This window comes from Triticum aestivum, chromosome 7B, assembly GCF_018294505.1.
Source record: "Triticum aestivum cultivar Chinese Spring chromosome 7B, IWGSC CS RefSeq v2.1, whole genome shotgun sequence".
In the NCBI taxonomy this organism is placed as follows: Eukaryota; Viridiplantae; Streptophyta; class Magnoliopsida; order Poales; family Poaceae; genus Triticum; species Triticum aestivum.
Genome location: NC_057813.1, coordinates 41,017,768 through 41,031,465, shown reverse-complemented (window position 1 = coordinate 41,031,465; position 13,698 = coordinate 41,017,768).

Here is a 13,698-nt window from a genome sequence, read left to right as displayed (position 1 = left end):
TGGTGATCGAACAATGGAGGAGGAGGGACATGATTATGATGGCTCCGGTGACCGAATGCCGGTGGAAGAAGGACACCGTGATGACGGCTCCGGTGACCGAACGGAGTCTGGCCAGGTATATGTATTAATTAACCCTGTGCTGACTATCTAGTTGATGCATTAACTGTTTTGGTATGTACACATGTTAACTCTCTTCTTTCTTCTTTTCTAGCCCTCCAGATCGAGCCAAACTTCGGTAACAAGACGAGGCCTGAAGAAAAGGTTGCGCCGGGATGAAAAGTTCACGATCAGAGCAATCGCGTGCGATGGCCAACCGATTGAACCCATCCGGACCAAGGAAGCATTTTCTGTTCAGTGCGGGGTTCTTGTTAGGGACATGATCCCGATCAGCATCCACCAATGGTATAAGCCTAAGAACGAAGACCCTCAGGTGTCTTATGTCAACGATAGGCAGAAAGATGATCTTTGGACCGAGCTGAAGGCAAATTGCACCCTACCGCCAGAGGAGGATCTGAAGAAGCCAGTTATAGAGCCATTGGTCAAGGCTCATGCTCTTAAGAAGATGGAAGATCTATTCAGGAGGTGGAAGAATGAGTTGAAATCAATGTTTGTCGATAAAGACAAGACTCTAGAATTCTTCGGCCGATTTGAGAAGATAAGAGATCACTGGGATGCATTTTTGGCCCACAAGAAATCGGAGAAGAGTAAGAAGATGTCAGCGACAAACAGGAAAAATGCTGCAAAGAAGGAGCTTCACCATCGCACGGGGTCAGGTGGCTACCTCAAAGCCCGATCGTTGTGGGACAAGGATAAGAATGACCTGCTTGATAAAGGGGTCGAACCAGAGACATTGCACTAGCCAGACCGTTCAAGGACTTGGTGCTTCGGGGTTGGGGGAACGTTGGACCCTGAAACAGGGAAGTGTGTTTGGATGATCGACCAACTTGACATACTCGTCAAGAAGCTTCAACAGTATATCGGCGCAGTGCAGCAAGGGACATTTGTTCCCGATAGAGAGAACGACGAGCTCACAAAGGCCCTCGGCAATCCTGAGCTTCCTGGACGGACACGAGGCACGCCAGGCTCCGTTTCATGGAAGGCTGGGTTTCCTGGCGCAGGCGGTTACAAAACTCGGGAGAGGAGGAGGAAAGTGGAGCTGACCGAACTGTAGAAGCTGCACACAAGGGTACAAGCGCTAGAGGAACAACAAGCACTAGCTCACAGCCAGTGACCTGCCGGAGCTACCCTAGAAGCTACCCCACCATCTCAGCGGAGAAGCAGTGTGGCTTCCACCGAGCTCCTTCAACAACCTGACTTCACGGCTCCCAGATACCCCGTGGATGCTATCACGGGGGCTCAAGATTGCCACCTTATGGCGCAATGGGGGCACCTCAAAGTCAAGGCAGTTGTAGCCTCTATTGCACATCCTCAACCAGGCGCAACTTTTCACTGCCTTCCGATTCCACAAGGCTATGCTGTTGTGATGGTCGATGAAATAACAGAGGGATTTGAGGAGCTCGAGCTTGACCACCCTATCGGTGAAGGGGAGACTCAGCTGCGTCTTGCTCTGGAGACTCCATGTCTATGGCGGAAGGAGCACATCAAGCTTCCAAACTGGACACCTCCGCCTTCTCCTCCTCCTCCGGCAAGTCAAGGCACTCCGCCTACTCCTTCGCCTACTCCTCTGGCGAGTGATCAGGGCACTCCACCTCCGTCTCAGGCTGCTCAGGCGCGTGGCGGTGCTCTGCCTCCTTCTCCACCTGCGCTGGTGCGTCCGAGCAGCCAGCCTCCTCCTCCGCCTTGTCAGCAAGGGCGGAACTGAGCCGCCGCCACTCCGGCTACTCCGGCTCGTCGTAGCACTCTGCCTCCTTCTCCGCCTCATAAGCAATAAAAGAAGACAACCACAGCCGCTCCGCCTGCTCCGGCATCTAGCAGTACAGCCAGAGGCAGGAGGCAATACAGATTCGGTCCATCTCTCAAGCCTCTAGAGAAGTTACCATACGAGATGACCGAACAGGAAAATGCGGAGATCTGTAAAGCCTATGTGAAGGATTTTTTTGCAAAGAAACCTCCACCTCCAATGGAGAAGATAGATAAAGTGGAAGTTCAGCACACTTTGGATGCCCCGAAGCAACCACCACCGCCTCCACCGGTTAACAACCATGTCCACGGTCTTAAACAGGCAGTGGGGGAAGCGCGCCAGTCAAGAACTACTTCAAGTGACCAAAGGTTACAAGAACAAAGAAGTGGGAAAAAATCCCCAGCTCGGCAAACAGGCAAACCAACTGTGCCCCCGCTAAAGGTGTCTAGCGATATCGTCATAAATCTGCCAGGGATGCTGCCTCGTACCAATCCTAGTGATTACCTGCCCGACGATGCACACTTTGAATCAATGGAGGTGGACAAACACAAATACTGGTACAGGAAGCCTCTCATCAAACCTGGTCATCCTCATCTAACAACGATGATGTGAAGATTCCAAAAGTGGTACATGGACACCTGCAAGTCTGGGAAGGATATTTTGACACTGAGAGTTAAAGAGGAGCACGACCTCGTTGGAATTGGTCTGTTGTCTGTTCTACTTGAGGAGTCCTTCCAGTTTCTCAATCAAAAGGACGTCGATAAAATAATCGTCACTTGCTACTGTCTGTAAGTACTACTTCTATAATTAAGTCTCTATATATAGCTCAGCTCTTTCATTGCATGCATATATAATTATCCTCACTATATTATGCAGATTGAAGATCGTCGAATGCAAGAAAAGACAAATCTATGATATTGGGTTCATTAACACAAATCTCATAGATGAATGGACGGTTAAACATGATGCCAAAGAAGCCGAGGGCAACTTGCTAAAATCGTTGCTTCTAAATCAAGACAAAGATAAAATACTCTTTCCTTACGAATTCAAGTGAGTGTTACTGTCTTGTGCATATTCGGTTTCACTTATTACTCAAGGTTATAGTAATGTAATTGATTAGTTATGCATGCATGCGCAGGTTCCACTTTATTCTCCTAGAGATTAAGCTTGAGTAGGGACTAGTAACCGTCTTAGACTCAAGACGAAAAGATCCCAAGGAGTATGCGGCCATGACTGAAATGCTCTAGAAGTAAGTTCAATCGATCATTATCGCACCATATCAGCAACTTTGTTCATTTCCTGATATCAAGTAATTATTTTCTTTGTCTCCAGGGTTTGGAAAGTGTTCACCGCAGATGCTCCGGGACTGCTGGGGGAGCCGCGATTTACACACCCGAAAGTAAGTACTACTAGCTAGTTCCGCGCATCTCCCATTGATTCTAGCTAGTTTCATCAATACCATTTATAATGCTTGATTATCAGTTTGATTGACCTCTGTTCCTCTTAAAGTGGTTGTGGCAGGATGCCGGGAATAATTTTTGTGGATATTATGTTTGCGAGTGCATCTACAACGCGACGGCCTCTAAGCTGGGCTACTCTAAAGAAGATTATGAAGTGCGTAAGCAATAATATTCACAATTTTATTTTATTACCATCATTTGTGTTGAGTTTCATTCATATATATGTATTGACCCCCTTCTTCAAATTAGCTTTGGCAGCTGCGGGATGAACTCCTACCACAAGATCGCATAAAAGCAATTCAAGAGGAATTTGCGGGATTCTTTCTTGACCACGTCATAGATTAAGACGCAGAATACCATGTGGAACTTGACATCAGATATTAGGGATTGTAAGAGATCTTATATTGTATATATGTAGCTAGTAGCATCAGATAGATATACGAAAACTTGTTATTCTACCAATCTCTCGAAGAAAGAGAGATCGATCACTTATCTTTGTATATGTTCATGACGATCTTGTGTACTTAATGGTTTCCTTCATTTGCTTACTAGCTAGCGTGTGAAGTCCTCTCTATACGTATAGTACGTAGTGTCGACCAAGCACGGAGATAAGCTTCTCTCTATTAGCTAGCTAACACAATATATGAACCCTACAAAAACCCCAAAACCCCTAACCCCCCCCCCTTAAAAAAACAAAACCCCCCAGCCCCTGAACTGCTGACGTGTGGATTCCTTTTAGTCCCGGTTGTTTCGACCAACCGGGACAAAAGGCCCTCCTGCTTGGGCAAGCCGCAGCGGCCACGTGGAGGCCCATCTGTCCCGGTTCGTATAAGAACATGAGAATAAAGGTACTGGGCTTTAGTACCGACCCTTTAGTCCCGGTTCGGGAACCGGGACAAATGGGCCTTATGAACCGGGACAAATGGGCCTTTTTCCACTAGTGTTTGCGGATTTTATTTCCGATTGATGCAATGTATTTACTGATGAGATATATAGCCAGTAGTCCTCAAGGTGTGTGTCGGACTAAAATCCGAGATGCACATTAGAGGAGATAGTGATCGGCGGACGGGCCCCTGAGAGAGGGTTTTGAGAAGTCGCCGTAATATATTAGCTTGATGCTGGATGAGTCCCAGATGGTACCTATTTTTGTCTGAAGACGCGTTTGCCCATAGTTCGGTCCAGCCGAACACTAGGCAATTTGAATTTTCTGCATTGAATAGGCAATGCAGTAGCCCCCGAGACACTGGTCGGGTGGCAACACCAGATCAGGGGATTGATGTATCCCTTTAATATTTGTAAATGATAAGCCTGAAGCCTAGTAGCCCCCGAGCCTTGATGTGGGCATGGGTGGCTGAATTAAGGATCGATATTCGGAGTAAAATCACAAATTATGTGTAATGATTCTATGTATCCAAGTACTCTACATCATTAATGCTCGGATCCGCATTGTACAAACTTTGTTGACTGACCATCGGCTTCAACCTCCTTGGCCAGTAGCCGGGGAGTGTTTGTCCTACTTTATAAAGCCTTTATAAGGGCAAAGATTTACGACAAAAAAGGCAGTTTGACCATATGGTTTTATAAACAAAGGTACACGAAGAGATATGGTATATTATGTTTTATCGTCAGAGACATCTTTCGAAGAAAATAGTCCCACTATCGGTTCCTTTCTTTGGGTTGTCATGTTGATCATGATCATGAAACCTCGCCTCCAATCAATGTGGGAGGAAAATATCGAGGATTTAGTGTGGGGAAAGTTCCCGAACTCTATGGTCTTAATGAACCAAAATTTTCACTTCCGTCATTGCCGAACAATTATATTCTTAAGATAGCTAGCTTTCGGCTTCACCCAGTCTGAGGTATTAATCCGGTTGACCCGGTAGTAACAATCACAGAGGTGCTCCCTTTACCCCCTAGTCGAACAATCTGGAACATAGGGTTAAACACAGGATCCAGGCAACCCAGCTTGGCCAAAATCTTAAGTCAAATTTGATGCATATTTATGGCTTTATAACAACGATTACGGAAGGCAGCGCTTGTGTACTGAATATAAATGTTGATGGTATGTTTATTTTGACTCCATTGCGACAGTTTATCAGTTGAAAGTGGCCCATAATCGGCCAATGTTATGAACGGCCCGTCGTTTAACATGGGTTGACCTCCATTGATCTATAGTTTAACACAGTCATCGGATCACTGACCAGTTTACACTTATTGTGACAGTTAGTTTTCGGTTTCTTCACTGAGGCACTTGACCAGTTGAACCGAAAGCACAATCGCAGTGGTTCACCCTTTACCCTTAGCCGAACAATCGGGAACGTGATGGTAAGCACGGAAGCCGGGCAACCCAACTATTGACCGAAGACACAATTCAAAACCGATACATATAAAGAAGTATCCGAGAATGTTTTGCCGAGGAGTCCATGGAATACCTTAGCTTTTGGTAGGTTCGGCTCTAGCCGCAGCCCCTCTTTGATATTGCCGAAGCTTTAAAGGTTTCTAGCATTGTACGGCAAGCCAAAAAACTTTTGTAAAAGCCAAAAGCTCGAAAAGCCAAAAAACTTTTGTAAAAGCTTGACGTTCAAACTAAATCAAGTCATTTGATGCCAATCCAAAAATTGGTCTTAATTTTTTTTCTGTCGTGCATTAATATGACACATCCGATCTCAAGACTTCAAGCGGGTCAGCCCATGACTGCAACCTCCTATCCCGAAGGCGGAGTACTGCTTGTTAGGCCAGTTTAGCGAATTAAACTCGAGCGGCTTTGAGGGAGAAACTAGGCTCCCCGGCTATTGACCACACACTCACGTCGAAAAAGGAGTGATAGAAAAAGACTTTGCAACGACTAGGAAGAAAAAATTTATTATAGAACGGCTCATACAAATTTAAGAGCCCCCAATTAACTTGGGTAAAGGAAGTATTTTTAACAAACAACGTTTGTTGACAAACTAAGTTTTTAACACAAATATAATGTTTAGTCGAACCGAACAAGAATTAAAAAAAACTAAGCATGGAAGCGACTTAGCTGGTTAATGTGCTCGGTGTCGATGCATGGCCCGAGCTTATGGCGGGATGAGGTCCCGGCCCCCAAGCCGGTCCCGAGGTGGCAGAGCGAAGAGCTCGGCACTCCAAAGTGGCGACATAGCACAGCCAATGTGGCGAGGTGGAACCCCCAGTCCATCTGAGGCGACGGAGCAGGCCGGTAGTATGACGCCGAAGTTCCTGGCGTGGGTTAATGAAGTGATGACGAAGCCCCCGGTCCAGCCAAGGTGACATGGTACATCGCTACGCCGAGGTGACAGCGCTGCCCAACCCGGATCATTTACCTGTGCACAGAAAATAGTGCAAGCCGGAGATAATAGTAATAATAATAAATTTAAAAAATTCGTAGCATGATAAATAATTTATGCAAAGTGAGCGATAAAAGAAATATGGCCTGTGTGTCGGACACTCGATAAGGTAGAGCTTTCTCAGCGATGCCGAAGTCCCCGAGGCAACCGAACATGTCGGTATGGCAATTCGAGCAACAAGGTGATCAAGCGAGCCGATTTACGTCGATTGGGACGACGACATCGGCTTGCCGAAGTGACCGTGTGATGCAGTCGAAGTCGATTACCTACACATGTAAAATAGTGCAGTACAAAAAATAATAATATAAATATAGAAAAAAATCTCGCATAATTAATTTACGAAAAAAAATTAAAGAGATGTGGCCTGGCGTCGAAGCCAAATGTCGGCGTAGGGCACCGGTGTGACAAAGCATGTATTCACAGGTCGGTACGAGTACCCGATGTGGCGTTCGCCGAACTGCGGACGGGAAACTGACCGAACCATCACGCAACCATCGTTAATGCGGCCATCATTTGACAGACTTGTGTACAGATGATGGAATGAGCCAGAGTAATAATTCCTCAGAAAAATAAACCCAAGCAAGAAAAAATTACTAGGATTAATAGCACCTGGTTTATCTGTTGTAGCCATCTGAAAAAAGGTTACTCCCAATATTGGGACTCGATCCGCACACCCATTGCCTGGTGGGCGATGAAGCGACGGCATGGCGATGCTAGCAAAGGTTGGCTCGCCGAGACAAAGCCCCCGGTTCAGCTAACGTGACGAAGTTGGTCAGCTGGTGACGTCGAAGTCTCCGTAGTAGGTTGATGAAGAGATGGCGAAGCCCCCAGTCCAAACGAGGTGACGGAGCAGGTCGGTAGGTGATGTTGCAGCCACCGTGCCAGTCGAGGTGTTGAAGCGGTTCGGCATGGCTGACATCGTTTGAAGAAGTTACGGCTCGGCCATGCTGACGCTGGTCATAACTTGTGACGCGGTCAATGCTGGATTGATGAAGGGACCGAGTAGCGATGTCGGTGAGCCTGACCCATGCAATCCGTGGGGGGGTGGTGTTGGTGAAAATTTAGCCTTCACGATGGAACTCTTGTTCGGCTTGCCGAGCTGATGATCCGATAAGGTTGGGCTCGGCTCGATGAAGCAACGATCTCTCTAGCGCAGGTCGGCAGACATGGAGCAAGGGCTGGTTTTTTGGGCAATAAGCCGCAGTGGCGAGCCGGGCGCGACCGGTGCGTGTTATGTGTGCGCACTAGACGCGCCGGACGCGCTGGGTCCATGGGGTGTGCATGTGTGAGTGCGTGAGCCAGCGCGTGTATGTGTGGGGCCATGTCGTTCTGTTAGCGAGCGAACAGGAGGGGTAGACCGCGTCGGGTGCGCGGGGAGGCCGTGGCGATCGCGTACGTGCGCGATGCATGGGCGCGGCCAGAGCGCGAAGGATGTGGGCAAGTGGGAGAGAGAGTGGGTGCAAGGCGAGGCCTGCCATGTTAGTGCTCGCGGGTATATAACCCTGGTTCCTCCTTGTAGCTCGTTGGCAGGTCGAGTTCGAGCTCGAGGCAAATGTCAAGCCGTTCGTGTGGCTGGGGCGTTTGTGCACCAAAAAACCACCTCTGTCCCGTGTCTTCTCCTTCTTCTTCCTCCCTCTTTGTTGGTTCGCGCCACGACAACAGAGAGTGAGCTAAGTGAGAGAGAGAGAGGAGAGCTAGGGCTAGGGCTAGACAACAACAACAATTGGGATCAGAGCCACGTGAAGGTCAGGGCGCGCCGGCGATGTCGATCGTCTCGTACGACGGCGGTGTTGCGAAACGTAGTAATTTCAAAAAAAAAATCCTACGCACGCCCAAGATCATGGTGATGCATAGCAATGAGAGGGGAGAGTGTCGTCCACATACCCTTGAAGACCGTAAGCGAAAGCGTTATGACAACGCGGTTGATGTAGTCGTATGTCTTCAAGATCGACCGATCCAAGTACCGAACGTATGACACCTCCGCGATCTGCACACTTTCAGCTCGGTGACGTCCCACGAACTCACGATCCAGTAGAGTTTCGAGGGAGAGTTCCGTCAACACGACGGCATGGTGACGGTGTTGATGAAGCTACCGACGCAGGGCTTCGCCTAAGCTCCGCTACGATATGACCGAGGTGGATAATGGTGGAGGGGGGCACCGCACACGGCTAAAGATCAATGATCAACTTTTGTGTCTCCATGGGGTGCCCCCTCCCCCGTATATAAAGGAGTAGAGGAGGGGAGGGCCGGCCCTCTCTTGGGCGCGCCATAGGGGAGTCCTACTCCCACCGGGAGTAGGATTCCCCCTTCCAAGTTGGAGTAGGAGAGGTAGGAAAGAGGAGGGAGAGAAGAAGGATTGGGCTTGGGGGGGGGCACCCCCTCCTAGGCTTCCTCCTCCTCTATTCCACTAAGGCCCAATAAGGCCCATACACTTACCGGGGGGTTTCGATAACCTCCCGGTACTCCGGTAAAATCCCGATTTCACCCGGAACCATTCCGAAGTCCAAATATAGTCGTCCAATATATCGATCTTTATGTCTCGACCATTCCAAGACTCCTCATCATGTCCGTGATCATATCCGGGACTCCGAACTACCTTCGGTACATCAAAACACATAAACTCATAATACCGATCGTCACCGAACGGTAACCGTGCGGACCCTACAGGTTCGAGAACTATGTAGACATGACCGAGACATGTCTCCAGTCAATAACCAATAGCGGAACCTGGATGCTCATATTGGCTCCTACATATTCCACGAAGATCTTTATCGATCAAACCGCATAACAACATACGTTGTTCACTTTGTCATCGGTATGTTACTTGCCCGAGATTCGATCGTCGGTATCTCAATACCTAGCTCAATCTCGTTACTGGCAAGTCTCTTTACTCGTTCCGTAATGCATCATCCCACAACTAACTCATTAGTCACATTGCTTGCAAGGCTTATAGTGATGTGCATTGCCGAGAGGGCCCAGAGATACCTCTCCGACAATCGGAGTGACAAATCCTAATCTCGATATATGCCAACTCAACAAGTACCATCAGAAACACCTGTAGAGCACCTTTATAATCACCCAGTTATGTTGTGACGTTTGGTAGTACACAAAGTGTTCCTCCGGTAATCGGGAGTTGCATAATCTCATAGTCATAGGAACATGTATAAGTCATGAAGAAAGCAATAGCAGTAAACTAAAACGATCAAGTGCTAAGCTAACAAAATGGGTCAAGTCAATCACATCATTCTCCTAATGATGTGATCCCGTTTATCAAATGACAACTCATGTCTATGGTTAGGAAACCTTAACCATCTTTGATTAACGAGCTAGTCGAGTAGAGGCATACTAGTGACACTATATTGTCTATGTATTCACACATGTATTATGTTTCCGGTTAATACAATTCTAGCATGAATAATAAACATTTATCATGAAATAAAGAAATAAATAATAACTTTACTATTGCCTCTAGGGCATATTTCCTTTAGGCGGAGCAGGCGAATCGCTGCCGCAGCCGGTGCCGCAACTCACCAGCGACAACTACACAATGTGGGCCATCAAGGTTGAGGCGAACCACAATGCGGCTGGGCTGTGGGTGGCGGTGGTGGTGCCAGAGGACGCGGCGGCGTCCGTGATTGCCAAGAAGGACTAGCCGGCAAGGGCCAACCTGCTCAGGGCACTCGCCGAGGACCTACTGCTGCAGGTGAAGTCGAGGAAGACGGCGGCAGAGGTGTGGGCGAGCCTGAAGGACAGGTTTGTGGGCAAGGACCGTGTGCGCGCGGCGCGGCTAGGCACGCTCTCGGGGGAGTTTGAGCTCCTGCGCATGGTCGAGACCGAATCCCTGGACGCGTTCGCCGGCAAGCTTGGAGGCATGGCGGCGCGCTACGCGGCGCTCGGCTCGACCCTGGAGGATGCAACGCTCATCAAGAAGCTGGTCAACCCGGTGCCGGACCGCATGTACGTGGCGGTGGCGGGGATCGAGCAGTTCTGCAACGTCGGCATGATGCTGTTCAAGGACGCGCTAGGGCGGCTGAAGGCGTTCGACGAGCGGCTACGTCGACGCGGGTAAGCGGGCAGCGAGCGAGATCATGGCAAGTTGTTGTACACGGCGGCGCTATGGCGGGCACGAGAGCGGCGTCAAGGCGGAGCGCGGACAACGACGACATGCGCATCGGGCTTCGGTGGCAACCGGCGGGGACGGTGCTACAAGTGCGGCCATCGCAGGTTCAAGCGTGATTGACCGCAGCTAAAGAAGGCGCCAGCAGCGGAGCGAGCCCTGCTGGTGGACGATGCCGTCGAGGATACCGGGCTGCTCTGAGCCGTGGCTTAGGGTGCGTGTGTTGGGCAATAAGCCGCGGTGGCGAGCCGGGCGCGACCGACGCGTGTTATGGGTGTGCACTGGACGCGTTAGGCGCGCCGGGTCCGTGGGGTGTGCATGTGTGAGTGCGTGAGCCAGCGCCTATGTGCGTGAGGCCACACCGTTCTGTTACCAAGCGATCCGGAGGGGTAGGCCGCGTCGGGCGTGCGGGGAGGCCGTGGCGATCGCGTACGGGCGCGATGCGTGGGCGCGACCAGAGTGCAAAGGATGTGGGCAAGTGGAAGAGCGACTGGGTGCGAGGCGAGGCCTGGAATGCTAGTGCTCGCAGGTATATAACCCTGGTTCCTCCCTATAGCTGGTTGGCAGTTCGAGCTCGAGGCAAATATCAAGCCGTTCGTGCGGCTGGGGCGTTCGTGCGCCATAAAACCACCTGTGTCCCGTGTCTTCTCCTTCTTCTTCCTCCCTCTTCGTCGGTTCGCGCCACGGCAACAGAGACTAAGCTAAGTGAGAGAGAGAGGAGAGCTAGGGCTAGGGCTAGACGGCAACAACAGGTTTGACACCGACGCGACGGTGAAGATTACCTCCGAAAAGGAGAAAAATTTGTGAGCATGTGTTCGAAAACAAAACACAATACCCTACGAAGAGATTGTTCCAAAAAGGTTGTCCAATATCCCGTTCATGAAGAAATATGAACTCAGGTCGGATTCGTATTCGCGCAGAAAACAGATCCAAAAAGTAATGCACTAATCGGAAGGTTCCCGGAGTTTGAACGGTCGGATCAAGCTGAAATTTTGAGACGTGGTAGATATGGAAATTGCAAAGAAGATGAATGGTTGGATCTTCCAAATGACCTCTGAGCTAGGCTCTGGAGACCATGCCCTAAACTAGTCCTGATTCCCGTCCAGACTCGACAGGTCTCCAGTATATCATAGATCGCCGGAGATTCCTCCATTGGAAGGCGACGAAATTTTGCAGGGTTGTTGTATTCTTGATTCCACAGAATTCTACCAAAGGGTTCATCAGATCAACTTTCGAGGAGGCGGTGGCAGCGAAAACAAGTCCGTTGTACAGAAAAAATTGTGCGATCGCACGAAGGCAATGTTGACGTTGAGCCCCCGAGCTCCATGGACGACTTTTCCATGGTCTTGGTCGAGAATTGAATTGATGATGATGAAAGTATCCGTCCGATCTTGATGATCTGACGTGGAGAGCGGTCCTTAGTCCAGCCAAGGTGACCAATTGAGCCAGTGATGAAGAAGCCGACATCGACAATAAAGTTCGAGTCCGATACATAGATCACGCCGGAGACGACCCGAATTCCCATCGCATCGAGGCGAGTGGCAGCAGGCTCTCAAAGAAAGCACCAATGTTGGTTCTATATCTGGTGTATCTCGTAGTAGGGGTCGTAGGCTACGCGTCTTGGAGCGATGGTAACACGGACACAGGGTTTTACCCAGGTTCAGGCTCTCTCGAAGAGATAATACCCTACGTCATGCTTTTGATTGTATTCATATGTGGGATAGTACAAAGTACATGTGTCTACCATGAGATTGTTCTAATGAATATTAGATGATCTATTGACTAGCCTGGCATCGGTTTATATAACACACCGGAGGCCTAGGGTTTAGGAGAGTCCTCGTCTTGGGCGCCAAGTCTTGTGGAATATCCCTTGTATGCGGTATGTGCTGCCCGAACTGGCCCAATAGTGAATCGCCATGGGGGTCCTCGACCCGACCCATAGGTCGAGAGACGACGTGGTCAGTACCCCCTAGTCCAGGACACCATCAGGCACCACTGACACCGGGATGCGGGAGGGGCTCGAGGTGCCAGCCGTGGGGGAGGTTCGCGGTGAGGCACGGTAGCGGGACACGATACTCAGAGTGGTACCGCGCACGGTGCACTAGGATGTACAGACGATCCCGTGACCGGCGAGTCCTCCTCGCCGCTGGCACCAGCACCCACCTCGCCGGCCCACACGACAAGCTGGCCTTAGTGTCGTGCTTCGCCTTGCCATTCCCCTTCCCAAAGAAGCCAGCCATGGCTAGGGCTGGGATTTCCTGTCGCCGGCGATGGAGCGGGTGTGGCTAGATGTGGATGGGAGTGGGAATTGTATGAGCCCCCCGGGCTTGTTTGCCATTTAAATTAAGCGCGGACTTCGGACGCCTCCAGCGGCTGTCATGCAGTCCCGAGGTGCACAACGCTCGCCGCACTTGAAGCAGAGGCTACATGGTCGTCAGTATTTGAATAGTGCAGCGATGCGCCCCTCGCCTCGAGCAGGTTCAGGGCGCCGATCGGCAGCCCGTGCCGCGTCCAACGCACGACGATCTTCCGCTGCTGCCACGGGTGTTAGTAACGCGAGACGTGGAGGCGGTCCGCCCATGGCCATCAATGTACGAGCAGGTTGCCTCACCTATCCCAGTAATTGTCCAACAACTCCTGCAAGAGAGCAAGAGAGAAGGCGGAGTCCAAGTCTTCCGGGCGATGTAAATCAACCAATTTTAATTTCACTTTTAGGACCATCAAGGAATTGAGTGGTGAAAAACAGAGGATCAAATGCAGGCTTATGAGCGAGGAAATGATGCATAAGCTCTTCGAACCGCTACATATACTCAATAACAAAACGAGTTTGATGTAGAGTGTTAAATTGCCTAAGCTGAGCCTGCTACTGCTCGTTGCCAAATTTGGCGCACACAGACGAATGAATGGGGT